The sequence below is a fragment of the Herpailurus yagouaroundi genome, unplaced genomic scaffold (assembly GCF_014898765.1).
Source record: "Herpailurus yagouaroundi ecotype Mexico unplaced genomic scaffold, PumYag 183, whole genome shotgun sequence".
NCBI lineage: Eukaryota > Metazoa > Chordata > Mammalia > Carnivora > Felidae > Herpailurus > Herpailurus yagouaroundi.
The window spans coordinates 11,738,437-11,758,028 of record NW_024412414.1 but is presented as its reverse complement, the minus strand read 5'-3'; the positions used below and the strand labels follow the sequence as shown (position 1 = coordinate 11,758,028).

Genomic DNA, 19,592 nt, shown 5'->3' with positions numbered 1-19,592 from the left:
TGCTTTTAGAGTCCTTTGAGCCATTATTTAGTTAGAAAGTTGTTATTTTTGCTCATCCCACTGCTCAATTGCACAGAGATATTGGGCAATAAAACTGACAACATAGTCTAGAGCCTTACCTCCTTTGATATCAGCAGATAGAAGTTTATTTGGGTAGCTCTTTCAGTGTCTTTGTTAATATTACTCCATTTTTTCGTCCTCTCTTTCATTTCGATATACCTATAGTTAGCAGGAGCTGGAAAGTAAGAAGACAGGAGATTTTTTTACCATATGCCCATGGTCAACTAGTACACAAGGACTTTAAAGAATTCAAACATACTATTTATTGCTTTCTCCATTTTCTGGAAGGTATGAGCCTACCAGCCGACATACATAATTCATATGTTGATGGAACCTAAGTCCAACATGCACTGAGAGTTTTCAGGTTGGCATGGTGGGCATCTTTCCAGGCCTTTCAGAGGGACACCTGAATATATTTGCATTTAAGACTTTTGGTTCACCATTACTCAGATCCACGAATTCATTCAAATAATGGTAGTGAGTACCTTGCAAAGACCCAGCTTTGTTCTAGTGTCTGAGAATATAATCCGGAGCAAGTAGGACACAATTACTGCTCCCTTAAAGCTGTATTAGCTGAGTTCTATAGCTATATAGACTGAAAGCTTGATAGAACAGATTAATTGCAACTGTTACATAATTAAAGGTAGTAATAGTAATACTAACATGTATAGGTCACTTACTCCATGCCAGACACTATGCTAAACTCTTGTACTTTAGCTCATCTCATTCCACCATGACCACTAAGAAGTAAGAACTGTTTATTTGTACTCGCATGTCTATTTTTATTATTATTACTGACATGGCAAGAAGTTAAGAAACTTACCCAAGGTCACCAAGCCAGTAAGTGGTGAAACTGTTAAGTTTCTGACTCAAACAGACAAACTCTAGAATCCATAGTTTTGATTATTATAACATACAGTATTTTAGCTATATTGTTGGTTTGTCCAGTTCATGCTTGCAAATGTATTCTTGAAATTTGGGGTTTCATTTTTACTGTGTTTTTTTTTTTTTTAATTTTTTTTTTCAACGTTTATTTATTTTTGGGACAGAGAGAGACAGAGCATGAATGGGGGAGGGGCAGAGAGAGAGGGAGACGCAGAATCGGAAACAGGCTTCAGGCTCCGAGCCCTCAGCCCAGAGCCCGACGCGGGGCTCGGACTCACGGACCGTGAGATCGTGACCTGGCTGAAGTCGGACGCTCAACCGACTGCGCCACCCAGGCGCCCCTACTGTGTTTTTTTAAACACGAACTCTCCTTCACTCATAAGTAATCCCCTGCCTTTAAATCCTGAACCTCTTGCCTTTGCAAACATCCTCACCATTCCCTGATTTTGGACATTTTGCCATCTAGCCATCTGTTTTAGCTTTATCACTTCTCTTCCTCATCTGGTCAGAGCCTGAATCATGCCATCCCAGCAAAGTACATCAGACTCTGTGCCTCAGTTGCTTTTCTCTAGTCTTTTTTATGGACTTTGACCCTCCTAAAAAGGTCTCAACTGAGTCATTCTGGCTTTAACTTCTAATGACTCTGGGATGAATGTATTCTTTAAAGCTGAAAGCAGTGAATTGATGTCGCAGTATTTGACTACAGCAATGTGCTTATTTAACCCACTGTGCTGAGTAGATGTCAAGAAATTAAAGAGTTGAAAATCGAGGAAGACATTAATCTCCTCAGTTGTGTTTTGAAAAACTTGGACTTCTCACTGAAGATGTGTACCTGTATCTTTTTTCTTCACTTAGCTTTTTGTAGGGCATCAGTATATTGATTGTTTTTGTGAGCCTTTTTTGTGAACTGTTTCACATGGCATTAATATTCTCTTACCATATGCCTCCTTCAATGTAGGTAAAGTCAAGCTTTAATGTTTTTGTTTTCTTGCTATTTGTCGATTTCGTTAATTTATATAGCACTTGACACTGAATTTTGAACAGATTTCTTTAACTGCTTTAGCTTCTCATCCTTTTCCTTTTCTGTACTTAGTTACAGCTTTCATGGTAAGTTTTTGGCAAGGAAAATATTTATGCCTATTAAGTTTACCATAATTAGTAAATCTCAAATGTGTCTGTTCCATAAGAAAGAAGATCCAAATGAATAAGCAGACTTCTATAAGAGATATACCTCGAGAAGACTAGTAATTACTTAATTAGCAATTAATAATTAGTAATTTATGGTACAGTGGAAATGTTCTCCTCTTTTGCTAAATACTACACTTAGTCTCTGAAAATAATTTTTTTAAGAAGAGGGGTGCTTGCCTGGCTCAGTAGAGCATGTGACTCTTGATCTCAGGGTTGTGAGTTCAAGCCTCATGTTGTGTGTAGAGATTTCTTCTTAGGAAGAAAGGAAGGAAGGAATTAAGGTAGGAAGGCAGGAAGGAATTAAAGTAGGAAGGACTGGAGAGAGGAAGGAAGGAAGGAATTAAGATAAGAAGGAAGGAAGGACTACTGATGCCAGCAGTCTGAAAATCTAGTCCCTGCAAAATTGGTTTTAATTATTCTGCCTCTTAATGAATTTAAACTAGGGATCACAAAACTCTGCTACCTGAAAGAACAAGGAAGCGAACATGTGAGTGAAACATTCTTCAAGGATAGTGACTCCTACATGTAATAGAAGATGTTGGTAATTGTGGAAAACGAGAGAAAACATATCCTATTAAATTACAAACCAGTGCCTGGCTCTAGTCCTTTATGCTAGGTTTTCTAGTTCTTCAAGATTTTTATGCATAAATCTCCTAATGTTTTAATATTGCCAACCCATTCACATTAATTTTTAAAATAAAAGGCTGCATGAAACCAACCAAATGGTCTCCCGTTTGCAAAGTTTATTTCAACCACTTGGTTTTTCTTTGTTATTATATACTTTGCCGAGTACACTACATGTTGGGGTCTCTGTACTAATAACTCTTCCTTTTGCCAAGAATGTTCATGCTCTAAATGTCCCTGTCACTTTCCCTGTAACCTTATTAAATGTCACTTAATTGGTGAGGCCTTTCTTGATGACAATACACAAATTAATATAAAGGAAAACAACTATTTTCTTTCACCAATACTTTATACCTCTCTTATTATTTTATTTTTTTCTAGAATTCTTATACATGTATGAATATCAGCATATTTTATTTGTCTTTATACTAAATGTCTTTCCACACTAGAATGAAACTTTATTAAGGCAGATATTTCTGTCAGTTTTTAGACCACTGCTATATCCCCAGCATCTTCAAAATGCCTAGTGAACAGTGCCATTCAATGAGTAAATAAATATATTTCAAATAAATGAATGCTGCATACTGGCCATTTGTGAGAGAGATAGAGAGAGAGCGAGCATGAGCATACACATAGGTAACTCTTTCCTCTGGTACATTCCTTAACCAATGAAGTATGAGGAACAGTAACAAATACTGCAGCCACCTGTCATTTGGAAGGACAGTTATTAGTCACATTCTACACAGTTTCTTAGAAGTCCTCAGAAAGACTGAATCCCAGATGCCCACAGTAGTTTCTTCTAATTTTCCTTGCTTCTTTCCTGCTCCCTGGGATCATCTCCCAAATAAATGTTTCCTCCCCTCCCCAAATCCTTCCCTCAGGCTCTGTTTTTGAGGTAATCCAAACCAAAAATATGCACACACCAATTAATAGAGCAGTAGGGTAATATTGGGAAGAATAATTGGGAAGAAACCAGATAGGAAACATAGCTTTGACAGATTACTGAAGTGTTGACTATGATATATATCCATATATGTATATGTGTACAAGAACTGATATGAGTAAATATAATATGCCTTTATATAGATACATCTTAAGTAATATCTAGGTCCTAGAACCAGATAGTTTCACTATTAACCATCTCTTTTATTCTTCTTACTGTTAAGTAGTTGCATTATTAGCCAGATGCTGGGCAGGTCATATGTGCCTCTCTGGGATTCACTTTATACCTCTGTACAATGAGGCTGTTAAACAGGTGGTCCCTAAAGTCCTTTTCAACTCAAAAGTTTTTGTTTTTAGCTATACACAAGGTTTGAGAAGCATAGAGATTCTGAGAGCATTAGAGCTAAGCTTCAAATTTTATTCAACTAATATGAAATTTTACATATGTCCTGTGCCTTACCATGTGTTACTGATTCTGTTCACATTGGCATAGTTTGAAAGAAAGAGTAAAATGGCTGGTCCATTTATTTGTTCATGTGCAGCAAGAGGTGTGAAGACATTTCAATACCCTGTGTGAATGCATGAAAAAAAAATGCATGTTTGATGTATTCTCAGTTGATCTTGGTTCCAGGGAGGCTAAGTTTGTTCCCATCTCTGTGGTGCAGTTTAGCAATTTCAGCAATTACCTCCTTTTGAGAAGGTGCATCCGTTCCAAATGCAAGCATTTTATTGGCTTGCTCACAAAATCCATGCTGTTGTCACAGCTGCATCTGGGGATAGGTAGTGGAGTAAAGGTCCTGTATAATTCAGGAGAGACCTATTCTAGGATTGGTAAGTGTTCACAAAATGTGGAGGAAGGAGGAGCCCTGGGTTGAATAGTTTAATCACATTCATGTCGCTTGAATCGATGACAATAAAATTGCCAATACCTGCAATCAGAGTCCTTGGAGAGAATGTTCAGTGGTCTTCAGAAGGGATGTTAGGCTCAGGAAATGTCTTATCAGTAAGACAAAAGTAGACTGTCTATGGTTTTAGCTTATTCCACGGTAGGAGAACACAAATACACATTAAGAACTTCCAGTATTTGTTGATGTTGAACTCAGTTAACGTAATCTTTCCACATAATCAGAACATTCCAACAAAGTTGAGGATCATCCCTAAAACATCTTCCCTTCTTCATAATGCCCATATAGTCTCACCAGAATGGAGAGCACACTGAAGTTAGTTTCAGAGCTTATGCTCACAGTGCAGCCAGGTACAAAATTTGAGTTCTTCATATTCTCATATTTTTTTTGCAGAATAAACAGAATAATGGGCAACATTCAAATAGTTAACAGTTCTAGATAGAAATTAAGCCTAGTACTGCCTCTGCTTTTGCAAAAGCTACAAGTATTCAATGATGATAAAAAAACAATTGAGTAAGTCTCAGTTTCCATATAGCTACTGCAAAGCATAGTCTTGTAGCGACCTGTTGTTTTATTGCTTCTTTTTCTAAGAATCTGGTTTGCCAATGCATTTATAGTCATGCTGACTGAAGCCAAAGAATGGATTTCCTGTTTCCTCTGTGCTGTCTTCTAACCATGGCCATTAAATGAAGCCAAAGCAGTAGAAAGATTTACCAAGAAAAGAGCTAATAACTACATTAAAATGCAGTGACTCTAGTGATGAAAATTCAGGAAAGGGATGGGAAGAACTATGCCCAGAAAATAATAAATAGCAAGTGGAAAACTCCTTTTGAATATCATTTTAAGTATTTAAGTACATTTCATGGTGGGATAATAAAAATGAGTAATGAAGATGTTGAGGTAAATAGAGAAACTGGCAACAGCTTTATATCCCCATAAGCATGGACATATAGTAGCATCATACAACCCAAAAGTTCTTAGAAATATTCAATTTTAGACCACTCCGGAAGCAAAGTCATTAATGGCTTCATTAGATATGCTCAGCCAAGCTGGATGTCTTAACTATATAAAACTCTCTTACTGATAGAGTCTAGGACATGTATCTACAAAAACAAAGAAAAAAAGAAAGAAAGAAATTCTGTTGAATGAAACATATTAGGAAGAAGGGAAAAAACAGTTGAAAATCTAAATATAACCATGCATTTCATATCAGCTTGTGCAACAATTTTCTGTAGAAATGTGGAATTAAGCCTAGAGCTTGAGGATAGCAGGTAAAAGGATAGCCTCTGGCAACTCCAACCTTGTCAGAAATGTGACCTGGAGACCCAACAGTGCTGGTAGTTAAGAGCATGGAGCTTTGAGATAAATTAGATAGGTCTGTTGTTTAAAAGCTGTGTAATCTAGCGATTCTATCTCCCTAAGTCTTTGGTGACCCCGCCATCTATAAAATGGACAGAATAAGTATATTTACCTCATTTAGTTTATGAGGATTGAGATCATGTATATGTTCTTCGTGCTTAACACATTGTCTGATACTTAGCATGATTCCTTGTGAGCTACTGTTCATTGAATGATTGAACACACATTTGAGGATCTGCCAGTGCGAGGCATTGCACTGTTCTCTAAGAATGTAGTTCTAACTGAAACATAGTCCCTGTCCTCTTGGCCCTGGTGGTCATGATGATGATGACAATGACCATGATGATACCAGTATCAGCTTCTTAGCACACTGGTGTCTGGCCTTCTTCAGTCGTTGAAGATTGCATAGCAGAGTTTATAGCTCATTTGTTGCCCTTCCTTCACCTTTTTGCAACATGACCTCATCTTTAAAATGGGGGTTATAATAATAATAATAATAATGAAGAATACCTATGAAAAATTAATACCTAAATTGATTAAATCTGTATGTTTAAAGGTACTTAGTCTTGTAGCGACTAAGTCTAAGTCACCTAGACAAAGTGTTAGTTGCTGTTAATGTCATTATTAACGTCATCACCAGCAGCAACAAACCAGTGGGCATCCATTTGCGTGTACAGCAGCCACAACATTTAGAGTCTACCTCCTAGAGGGAAGGCACCTAGAACAGTTGCCAGTTGGAGCCATATATCTGGGGAACTGGCCCCGGGAAAGTGCTGGGAAGGTTTTTGTGATGGGGCCTCCAGAAATTATCAAGTTGCAAAGAGATGAGGTTTCTAAAGAGAAAAGGATCTGATGGCTCAAAATGATGAAAGATTTCTAAAATAAATTTTACAGAACAACAATAACAATAACAACAACAACTAAGACAAAGAAAGGTGCACATAAAAGTCCCTAATGAACTGTGATGGAATGTGCTGGTGTAAAGACTGTGTGCTGTGCCATACCCTTCTATTCTTCTCTCCCCCTAAACTCCTGTTGTTGATGTCAACCAGATACTTCATCCATATGATAAACAGAGTTTGATGAGGATATTGCCCCACACTGTTTTAATACTACCCTTAATCTGTTTATTGCTTGTTAACTATGAAATATTTGCTGAACAGTCTGTTTAGCAAGCCTATTAGGGCCTGGTGGCAACTACAAGAATAATGAGTGAGAATTTATCGAGCATATCTGTGCCAGATATAGTATCACGTTGTTGAGTGCAGTATTCCATTTAACCTGACAATAACCCATTTCCTAGATGAGGGGTTACATGTCCTGACTAAGAAAGCAAAGCAGTATTTGAATTTGAGTCTATCCAGCTCCAAAGCCTGGGCTGTTAACTGTGATGGTATGATATCTAATGACACCTAGTCCTTGTCCTATGGAGCTCACCATCTTGTAAAATACTATGAACCACTACTTCTCGAATGCAGTCCATGTACCAGCAGCAGCAGCATCACCTAGTAATATAGTAGAAATGTAGATTCCTGGGCCCAAGCCCAGACCTACAGAATCAGAATTTGTGGAAATGAGCCCCTCAGTGTTTGTTTTAGCAAGCTATCGATAAGATTCTGATGCTTTTGAGTGCTTGAGAACCACACTTAATGCTTTGAGAGGCAGGTAAGGCAGAAATTGTCATTATCCCAATTTTACATGTGGGAATCTGAGTGGTAAGTGACCTGCTCAAGGTTATATGCCTGGCATTGATGGCAAAGCTAGAATCTAAGCTTTGTGATTCATAACCTGGTGGCCTACTTTTCCCCCTGGTATATATGCTCTCTTTTCACTGAGTCTAGTTTTCAGAGCACCTTACTGAATACCTGCTAATACAAAGTAAGGGCTTTTTATGCTGAAGAGATGTCCTGAGTATTGAAATAATTAAATTTTTCTGCTTAGCCTTGTTTCACTGCCTGTGAACCACTACCAGGTGATACTGGCCTGTGCTCTTTATCTGTTTTATGATGTAATGAATTCAGAAAAGATGTTGTTCTTTAATTTTGAAGGGAAATAGCACTATGGGTAGAATCTTGGGAAAGCAGAAAATAAAAGAAAAACGTCCCTTGAGGCTACAAATATAGCATAATGACTCATCTTTTAGGTAAATAATAATGTACATATATTAGGTATGATTTATGTGCTTAGAGAGATAGAGGAAGATATTTTGCAAACCCCTAGTGGATTGTCAGGTTGTTTGGTCTTCTTAGAGTAATCCAGAATCCTTTCCCTTAAGGAAGAAAACATATCATTTTGTTTTGGAAAGAAATAATTCCAGGGGATATAGCTCACCCCTTCAGATATGAATTGAGATGTGTGTCCAGGGTTCTCTTTTCTGCAGCAAGGTTTGGAAAAAGGCCACAGAAGACCGACCCCCTCTAAAGCTTTTAAATTTGTGCTGAAGCCAGCCACAGTTAGCTATTGAGCACTTGACGTGTGAGTAGTCCAAACAGTTCCCAAATCTGTAGTAGTTTCTTTCCTAGGGCAGCTGAAACAAATTACCACAAAGTGGCTTAAAACAATAGAAATTTACTCTCTTATGGGTCTTGAGGCTGGAAGTCTGAAGTCAAATGTTGGCAGGGCCACACTCACCCTGTAGGTTCTAGGGAAGACTCCTTCCCTGACTCTTCCTGCCTTCTGGTTTTGGCATCAGTCCTTGGCATTCCTTGTCTTATAGATGCATCACTTAAATCTCTGCCTGCACCTTCACATCACCTTCTTTCCGTGTTTGCCGTGGGATGTTGGAAACCTAATACAAAGAAAACATATAAAATACCTCTAGTCGTTTTTATACGAATTACATGTTGAAATGAATACATTGGGCTAAACAAAACATTAATTTGCCAGTTTGTTTTTATTTTAATGTAGGTGCTAGAAAAATGTTAATTATATATAATGTGGCTCACATTATACTTTTATTGAATAGCAGGGCCATAGAAGGTATAGGAACTAACCTATTAATCCTTAGTTTAAAATTGTAGCTGAGGAGAATTCCCTTCTCTTTCTGTCTTTGTAGAAGTAGAAACCCCATGCTGGTAACCCTGAGCCTGAGGGGAAGTTGACTGGGAACAGGTGCAGAGGGGAGAGGTACAGAATGTAAAGTTTCTAAACTTTGGACTCAAAGAATGGGGTAAATGCTTTGTGTATCACAGTACCTCTGGGGTGCCTTTATAGAAGAAAGAATGTCAAAGTCTTCTATCCAGCAAAAACAGTGAAGTATTCAAGACCAGAGGAGTCTTTGAAAAGCAGAATTTCTAACAGAAAAATCAGCAAAGCACACTGACCCGAATAGAAGTAATGTGTGCAGAAATGTATATAGCCGTATTATTCATAATAGTCAAAAAGTGGGAATAACCCATTAGTTGATAAATGGATGAACAAAATGTGGAGTTTTATTGGTGGAGTATTTCAGCCATAAAAAGGAATGGAGTACTGATACTCCAACAGGGATAAACTTTTGAAATATTCTTTTTTAAATGTTTTTAAAAGACGATTTATTTATTTTGAGAGAGAGAGAGAGAGAGCACACCCAGGCAGGATAGGGCAAAGGAGAGAGGAAGAGAGAGAATCCCAAGCAGGCTGTACACTTAACACAGCACAGAGCCTGATGTGGGTTCTAACTCGGAGATCATGACCTGAGCTGAAATCAAGAGTCAGATGCTTAACTGATTAAGCCACCCAGGCATCCCAACTTTTGAAATACTCTAAGTGAGAGAAGCCAGACAAAAAAGGCCATATTTTTTATGAATTCATTTGTATAAATTATACAAAACATGGAAATCTATAGAGACAGAAAGTAGATTAGGGTTGCCCAGAGGGGCACATAGGAGAGGACAGCAAATGACTGCTGTTGGGTATATTGTTTCTTTCAGGATGTTGAAGATAACTCTGGAACTATGTAGTGATGACCGCACAACCTTATGAATATACTGTAAACTACTTGTTTTAAGTTAAGGCTGCAGTAACCACAGATTTGGTGGCTTATAAGCAACAGAGATTTTTTGCTCACGTTTCTGTGGGCTAGAAGTCCAAGATCAAGTTTCCAGCTTCCTTATGTTCTGTTGAAAAAAGGTCTTCTTCCACATGCAGATTGTCAACTTCTTTCTGTGTCCTCATGATATGATGGAAGTTGCAAATGATCTCTTTAAGAATCTGTTTTGTCAAGGCATTCATTCTATTCATGAGAGTTCTGTCCTCATGACCTAATCACCTCCCAAAGCCCCTACCTCCTAATGTCATCACAGGGCTGGATTTCAACATGGGAATTTGAGGGGAAAACAAATACTCAGATCATTGTGCCATTTAATTGTACATTTTATTTTTTTTTTTAATTTTTTTTTTAAACGTTTATTATTTTTGGGACAGAGAGAGACAGAGCATGAACGGGGGAGGGGCAGAGAGAGAGGGAGACACAGAATCAGAAACAGGCTCCAGGCTCCGAGCCATCAGCCCAGAGCCTGACGCGGGGCTCGAACTCACGGAGCGCGAGATCGTGACCTGGCTGAAGTCGGACGCTTAACCGACTGCGCCACCCAGGCGCCCCTAATTGTACATTTTAAAAGGGTGGATTGTATTGCATGTGAGTTATATCTTAATAAAAAAAAAAAAACCTGAGAAGAAAACTAAATACTTTTGATATCTTATTAAACATTCCATTTTATTGAGAGAGCCTGTCTTGTTTTCAGGATGTCAGCCTTACTCAGGGCCAACTTCCCATATACATGATGAACAGGATTACAGGACTGTGGACCTTTCCCGACTCCCTTATTTTAGGCAAGTGAACTGGTTTTGCCAAAGACACAGAGATAATTAGTGGCATAATCAGAATCCACGCTTCCCAAATTTTAATCCCAGTCTGTCTTCCACTGCTCTATTAAGGTACCTCCTAGTGTGTAAGTTTATGGACGTTGGAGGTTTCATTCTAGCACACACCCAAAGTATAGATTCTGTAATAAGAGAAAAAAACAAACAAACATACATCTCATTGGTGAGATGACTCTGTGATACTGGCTTCTTCCCTGAATAAGAAAGGGGCACTAATGTAGGTGGAAAGAGACCAACTGTGTGTGAGTGATCTTGAGGAAGCAGGATGAGCATTGTCATCAATTTTGTCCCATGTTGGCATTTCTAGAAAGCGGAACATCTCTTTATTTACTGCCTGTCTATACAAAACTGTCCGTCTATACTGCCTGTCTATACAAAACTTAAAAATCTACACTGAGTTTGTGATTAAACTTCCACCTACCTGAGGATTATGTCCCAAGCCAAAGCTTTGTAAATAGTTTTGATACAAAAAAACTTTTTTGATACAAAAAAGTTTTCTGTCTTTTTGAAGACAAAAAGAGGAGAAATAGGAGAACTATTTTTTGTTTCCTTTTTTATTTAAATAAGTTGAATTTTTAAAAAATGTGGCTCCTAACAAATTTAAAATTACCTGTGTGATTTGCATTCTCTTTTTATTGGACTTGCTACTCTAGAAGTTGTCTCAGGTTTCGTTTCAGTCAGGTGTCCCAAACTTTTTCTTCAAAAGGCTACATAGTAAATACTTTAGGTTCAGGAGACCATACAGTCTCTGTTTTAACTACTCAAGTCTGCCCTTTGAGTACTAAAGTAACCACACACAATACATGTAAGTGTGGCTGTGTTTCAGTAAGACTTTATACATATGTAAAAAATGGTGTGTATATATAATCATACAAATGAGTATTGTGTTAAAATAATATTTTATACATACATCCAGACAAGTGTATTTATGCAGTGTATACAAATGGGTGTGGGGGGGGGGGGGGGCTATTTCACTGACAAAGTATCTGAAGAATGTTTGAAGTTAAATAGATTATTTGAAAGGTATGAACGTAGCAATGTTATTTGAACTACTTAAGTTAAAAGAAATAAAAATCAATATAAACCCCCTGGTGTCAACTCTATTGCTTCCACTTAAGTGACATCGATACCAGAAAGGAATTAACACACCTAGAGACGCATTCTGCTTGTTGATGTGGAAACAAGTGTCAGAATAAGTCAGGATAAATTTGAGATGCAGAAGAAAGCATTGCTCTTTTCTAAGGAGCTTTGAAGATGAGTCTAGTAGTTGACCTAACATACCATTGTAGCAAATTCAAATCTTCAGCAGTCAGAGATTCACATATTTTCAAAGATGTGCTGTTATCCAGTCCCTTTCTCTTTGGGCAGGTGAGAAAACCAAAGAGCCAAAAGATAAATTCATTTGCTCACGTTCACATGTCTCACTGCTCTCAGAGCAAAGATGAAATATTGGGAATGTTTGATCGACTTTTATTTACTAGTTTAACAAAATAGTAGTAATTTTTCCCAATTGGACTTGATCTTAATAGCTGTGTTTTTGTCACATCAAAACATGTCTATACTCTATGTAAATGGGCATGGAATTTTATTATTAAGAGTGTTTTAGAAATTTGTGATTGCCTCTGTCAGCTGTTTTCCCGCCTGTGATAGTAGTTTTAGGTCACTTGGCTAATAATACCCTGTAGTCTTCTGAGACAGTGGCAAATAAATTTGGAGAAGAGATTAGATTGTTAATGTTAGATCTTTTGGTTCTTTTGAAAATATTTACCTATGTTTTATTTATCAATTTATTACCCTATATAATACCAAATTACTAAGCATGTACTATCTTGTGTGTACTGATAGATGTTGGGCATACCAGGATATTTGTTGTTTGGTCCATGGATTTAAGGAGTTTGTAATCTTGTGTGCGGAAACAATTTGTTTCAACCTAACGTGTCCTGAGAGATTTAAGTGAGAACTCCAGGCAAAATACAGTGTTCCCAATGAACCATACTGTTACACTTTCTTAAGACATTGCTTTGGTACAGCCTACAGTGGATAAGACCATGGTCCTGGGGCTGAGATAAATCTGGGGTCACAATCTGTCTTAAGTGTGGTTACTGAATTGCTTGATGAACTTGGTTAATTCTCTAACAAAGGAGGCTTAAAATATTTGAACAGTGACTGACCTATAATCAGGGTATGATAATAATGTCTGTTGAAATCATTTATTAATAACAAAGAAGCATGATCTTCTTCCTTTTTCCCACTGAATCCCAATGTATCCAAAACACTTGCATTTACTTTATATTCAATGGGTTTTGAATTACATAGTATGAATAAAGAAGAAAGACTGTAGTAGGAGTGTAACAGGAAGAGAATGCTGAAGTCAGGCATGCCTTCTGGCCTATCATCGATAAAACTAAGTAGGGAAAGTGATGGTGTTTAGTTTTGTTCTGAAGTTGACAAAAAAGGGGGCAGGTCATGACCTTATTCATAGGTAGGGATGGAGGAAGAAAACAAGATTGATGACTTTTTCTCTTATGTGATTGATTATATATTTTTTTTTTAATTTTTTTTTTCCAACGTTTATTTATTTTTGGGACAGAGAGAGACAGAGCATGAACGGGCGAGGGGCAGAGAGAGAGGGAGACACAGAATCGGAAACAGGCTCCAGACTCTGAGCCATCAGCCCAGAGCCTGACGCGGGGCTCGACCTCACGGACCGCGAGATCGTGACCTGGCTGAAGTCGGACGCTTAACCGACTGCGCCACCCAGGCGCCCCTATGATTGATTATATTTTAAGGATAAATCTCTATTTTGTTCTTTATATAGCAATATAGGCACAAACGTATGTAAGCATTTTTTTTACCCAGTCTATTGGCCAATCTGCTAATATTTGAATTAGAGAATTTTAGAAATTAAAGAGAATACTGTATCATTCATCTAACATTATCATTACTGTTAATCATTATTACTTTACCTGACTTGCCCTATTTCTTACCATTGCAACATGAAATAGAGTCCTACATTGCTTTATAATAGTAATAATAACACCAATAATTACTATCCTCTTCCTTCTCATCTAAATGCTTTGAATACATTATATAAATAATATTGGGTTCAAAGTAGGCCTAATGTGGCGAATATCATCACCTCTGCATTATAAGAGGGAGAAATCAGAGTAAGGAAGTGCATGAAAGTCATGAGGTATGGCTTCACCAGTAGCAGATATTTTCCTCCCTCTCTGTCCTGGTCATCATCATCCTCAGTCTTTACCAGGTTCCTTCTAGAGCAGCACTCTTGGTTTCATAGTGTCCTGTGCATAACCCCCCTTCATTAGCTTCCTCCTCAGTTATTGACAGGATACATTATGATGGACAAGACCAAATTAAACTGTGCAGATGTTGGGGCGCCTGGGTGGCGCAGTCGGTTAAGCGTCCGACTTCAACCAGGTCACGATCTCGCGGTCCGTGAGTTCGAGCCCCGCATCAGGCTCTGGGCTGATGGCTCAGAGCCTGGAGCCTGTTTCCGCTTCTGTGTCTCCCTCTCTCTCTGCCCCTCCCCCGTTCATGCTCTATCTCTCTCTGTCCCAAAAATAAATAAACGTTGAAAAAAAAAAATTAAAAAAATAAATAAATAAAAAAATAAACTGTGCAGATGTTAATTCCCAAATTTGCTTTATTTTTGGATGTAGCCACAGTATAGTGATCTCTGCTTTCTTTCCAAGGGGGAATCTTTCCCCCATTTTATTTTCTTTTGAGTTGCCATCTTGGTTTTCCCTCCACTCCTTATGGTAATATACATTATCTCTCCCTCTGACATAAGCTGGGTATGTTCTTTCTTCCTCCTATCTTCCTTTGCTTTTTTATTCTAATTATATCTTACCTTAGAATACAAATGTAAAACAAATGAAGTTGTCTTTAAGTACTCTTTCAAATTCCCAACTGTTCACCTCCCTCTGATTTGAAAGTAGTGAAGTTATAATTTATTTGTTTAAAACTAAGCTAATGCATTCAAATATTCGAATGTGGTATGTACTTTGTATGTGCTATCTTCTGTGCTCCTTTTAGAAGATAGAGTGAAATTTACTCAAAATCTTGTCCATAGAATAAACTACTACCTTCCCCCCAGGAATTATAACAATTTAAAGAACAAAACAAAACTAAACAAAACAAAATAAATTTACTTCTCAGAGCAAAAGAGTAAATAACAAAAATTCAATAGTATTTGTCTGGGTCAACAGTTTTTGTCAGGACTTGATGTGATATACTCCAAAGAATTTTACTGAGAAGTTACGAACTGCTGATGAGAGTAGCAAACATGAGTTGCACACAAGTGATCTATGCAATGTAAAAATTGTCAAGTGAAAATGAATCCTCTCCTCTTTTTACTCTTTACAACTTTTGGACATCCTATTTGGAATGCTTTTCTCCCCAGTGGTGTGATATTTGTACAAAAAACTTGGTTTTAATATAATGCTTAACTAGTAACATAGCCATATTTGAAGTGGATGCTCTAAATTTCTTGCATTCCCTTTATGATTTTATCAACTTGTTCCATCTTATTCCAGTAAAGATAAGGAAAGAGAAGAGGAAATTGTCAGTCAATTGCACTGCATAATTGTTTATGATTTCATATTATCTAAATTGATTACCAGTTCAGTAAAAGAGAAAAAAGTAAATACATAAAGATATGTTTTGTTCAGTAATTTGAGGTCACTTTTGAGGGGCGCCTGGGTGGCTCAGTTGGTTAAGCGTCTTGACTTCGGCTCAGGTCATGATCTCAGAGTTGGTGAGTTCCAGCCCCATGTCAGGCTCTGTGCTGACAGCTCAGAGCCTGGATCCTCCTTCAGATTCTGTGTCCCCCCTCTCTCTCTGCCCCTCCCTAGCTCATGCTCTCTCTGTCTCTGTCTCTGTCTCTCTGTCTCTCTGTCTCTCTCTCTCTCTCTCTCTTCGTTCTCTCTTTCTCAAAAATAAATAAAACATTAAACGAAAAAAGTTTTTTAAAAAATCACTTTTGAAAAAAATGTAACTGTGTGGGAATAAATGTTAAGTAATCACCACTTAATGCGGTAACCATTTTGCAATATATACATATATCAGATCATGTTGAACACATTAAATGAATACAATATTATATGTCAATTATTTGTCAATAATACTTTTAAAAAAGACACTCTTAAAAACATCAAAAAAACCCAAAAGCCTGAATTGTCCTCAGAATACTCTAATTCTGAGTCCTGATATTTTCCCACAAAAATAAGACTGTCATATAGTAGACAGGTTTTTAAGATACGCTGGCATCAACTGAGACTTTCTTCTTTAATCAGAAAAATTCAAAGGGAATTAATCAAGAAAGGAGTGAATTTATTCTTAAGTGAGTCAGTGTTATTTAATGCCTTGTCTCTCTATGATCTAAAAATTACCTCCCATACCGGTGTTGTGCATCCCTCATTTTAAGAAATGCTAATGCAGAAGGATGACATCTTCCAGCTCCCCACAGTGAATGTTGTAATGCCCCAACCTGATACATCCAGTGCATCCTGGCCATATTGATTCAGATAAATCATATTTATATGTGTGATCATATTTTCTTCATTATTTTTCATATATGGAAAATCTGTTGGATTTGTTACCCCGTGTACTATGTAAAAGTTTGTATAAATCATTTGTGGGCTCAGACATGTAACAGTACCACTACCTTGATGATTCAATTTAATGGCATTCAAAGGCTTTATAAGATAGGCAGTCTTCTTACTTACCTGTGGAGAATATCACACAATGAGTGACATGAAGGAGCCAGACTTCCCTGTGAATGGAGCTCTGGAACAGGGCATAGAATATTGTTAAGACTAGAGGTCCTTTAAGCACATTTTATTTTGAGAGTGCTGAGTAGTTGTGGCATTAGTTGTGTGGCATTTAACGTAGAAACCATCCTTAAAGTCTGAGGAAGCCCAGTTGGCTTTTATAAACATGACTTGTGCGTTTCCTTGGTTTCAGTGTCTTATCTTTAATATTCTTTGAAGTGCTTTTGTGTTCACTGATCTGTTTAGAGTACAGTCTTCTTTCTGTTTTTAGCCATCTACTGCTATTATTATAATAATTCCAGTGTTTTAACTGTGTTTTTGAGTATAGTTTCCCCTTACGCAGGACTATGTAAGCCATCTCTTCCCTCCACAAAGATAATATCTGGATTATGGATGTGTTAGAAGAATGCTAGTGTCATTCTTAACTTTCCCCCCCTCCATTAAGCAGTAGTGAACATTTATTGTCTCATGCAATTTGTTGTGTTGTGTTTTGATCATCAGGAATTTAGGAGCAGCTTATCTGGGTGTTTCTGACTCCAGGTCCCTCAGCAAGTTGCAGTCAGATGTTACCTGGAGCTACGGTGTCTGGGGGTTTGACTGGGGATGGAAGATGTACTTTCAGGTTGGCACAATCACATACATGGCTGGCAAGTTCATGCTGGCAGATGGTGGGTGGCCTCTGTTCCTCACCGCATGGAGCTCCCGAAGGGGCTGCTTGTGTATCCTCTTGGCACGTGCCCTTGTTTCCTCCAAGAGCAGCTGGCCCAGAGAGGAAGCAAAAGGAAGCCACAGTGCCTTGTTGCAGACCATTGTGATAGAATGTCATTTCTACCATATTCTGTTTGTTAAAGTGAGTCACTATGACCTCGCCCCTCTTCAGGGAAGGGAATTAAGTTACATATTTTGGAAGGAAAGTGCGAAAGAGAAGTGGTTTATTTAAAACCACCACAATCTACTTTTCTTCATTGCCTATGCTTCCATTTTAGGCCAAACTCTCATCATTTCTTACTGAGATGACATGTAACACTTCTAACTGGCCTCTTCCTTGTCTTAATCTCTTCCATTCTTGATGTAACAGCCAAGGCAATCATTTAAAAACAGAAACCTATCATATCATATTTCTTAACTTTGTGTGGCTTGCTCTTGCACATGGAATAAAATTTAAAGGACTTTTCACAACGTATAATGTCTTACATAAATGTCCCTGCCTTCTTCTCCAACTCCATCTCATGCAACTCTCTCCCTAGCTCATTAGAAATTTTAATCTTCTTGGGGCACGTGGGTGGCTCAGTCGATTAAGCAGCCAACTTCAGCTCAGGTCATGATCTCACGGTTTGTGGTTTCAAGCCCTGTCAGGCTCTGTGCTGACAGCTAAGAGCCTGGAATCTGCTTCGGATTCTATGTCCCCCTCTCCCCCTGCCCGTCCCCTCTCTCTCTCTCTCTCTCTCTCTCTCTCTCTCTCTCTCTCTCTCTCTAAAAAATAAATATTAAAAAAAAAAAAAGAAATTCTAATCTTCTTTCCTTTTCTAACACATCTCATTCTCTTCCTGCCCAAGGGCCTCGCCCGATTGTCACTCTGTCTTGAATGATCTTTTCCCTTGTTTTTCTATGATTGGCATATCCTTTGGATTTCCACTTAAATACCTCTCCATCAGAGAAGCTTTCCCTGACGAAACTAAAGTAGAACCTTTCTACCATGTTCTTTTTGTTTTAATTTATCAAAATATAATTGACATGTAACAAATTCCACACTTCAAAAATGTACAATATGGCACATTTGATATACATATACAATTGGGAAGCCATCACCACAAGCAAAATAATGAATTTATCACCTCAAAAGTTGCCTCATGGCTCCTTGTGAAGAGCATCCTCCATTGTTTTCTAATCCTGTTTGTTCACTACAATGCTTAACACAATTTACAATTACAGTTACAATGCTTATTATAGTTTATAATTGTTAATTGCTCTTTTTTCAGTTTATAATACTTTACCTATGTGTCTCCCAAGTAAACTAAGTGCCACATAAAGAGAAAATGCCCCTGTGGAGTTCATTGCTATATTCCGTGGTCATGTTGCCTGGAACTTTGTAGATGTTTGGTTAATTTTTTTTAAATAAATGAACAATTAGGTGTATTATTAGCTGATGAGGGCCCTTAAAGAGATAGAGGTCAAGTGCTATAGTATAGAGAGGCATTTAACAGTGTCAGGGAAATGAGGATTCCCTTAGGAGTGTGTGGATTGATTGCATTGTAGCTTCCTTTTGAATATGAATAGGTTTGTGAATTTTAACACAGCAAGTAAAACCATTCTGAGACTGAAAAAGAGAATGAGGTGCATATTTCTAAGAGGTAAACAAAGAAAAACAAGATCCCAGTTGGACTGTCATGTAGGGTAGGTGGAGAAAAGTTAAGCATTGAATGCCTTCTGTAGTAGTCTGGTTCTTTATTTCAGTAGGGGATGAGAGGCAGTGATTGAAGGTTCTTAGCTGGGTCTTGACTTCTGGTCATCCTGGCTTTCCTTCAGAACAATTAATAAGGTACTGGCAGATCAGAAAACGTGATTATCTTCCAAAGCTTTGTTTTACCTGTCTTTATGGTTTATATCACTCCTATTAAAGAAGAAAAGTTATGAATATGCAAATATCATTCCCAATATGTGTTTGAACTTCTCTAAAACTAAGGAGAGAATTGGTTTAATCATTCTCTGGAGTAGTCCATTTATAAATTGGTAGCACATCAATTGTTTGGTTTTAAGGTTTTCATAGCCTTAGAAATGTTCACACATATATTAGGAAATATATCTTGAGCACATCAGAATAGATGCTTAGTCCACATTTATTCTAGTATTTATTGAATTGTATTGAGTAGTTATAATTGGAGAACTGTGTATTGAAGAGAGAATCACTGTCTGAATGGGAAGTCTGAATTTGAATTTGGATATCTTTAAGCAGATTTCTTTCCTTTACAAGTCC

General features: G+C 37.7%; 1 protein-coding gene across 5 annotated transcripts in view; it reads left to right on the top strand.

Moving 5' to 3' along the window:
• CNTN4 (contactin 4) overlaps nt 1-19,592 on the top strand; it is a 911,050-nt gene that overhangs the window by 437,687 nt on the left and 453,771 nt on the right. The gene's annotated exons all lie outside the window — the stretch shown is intronic.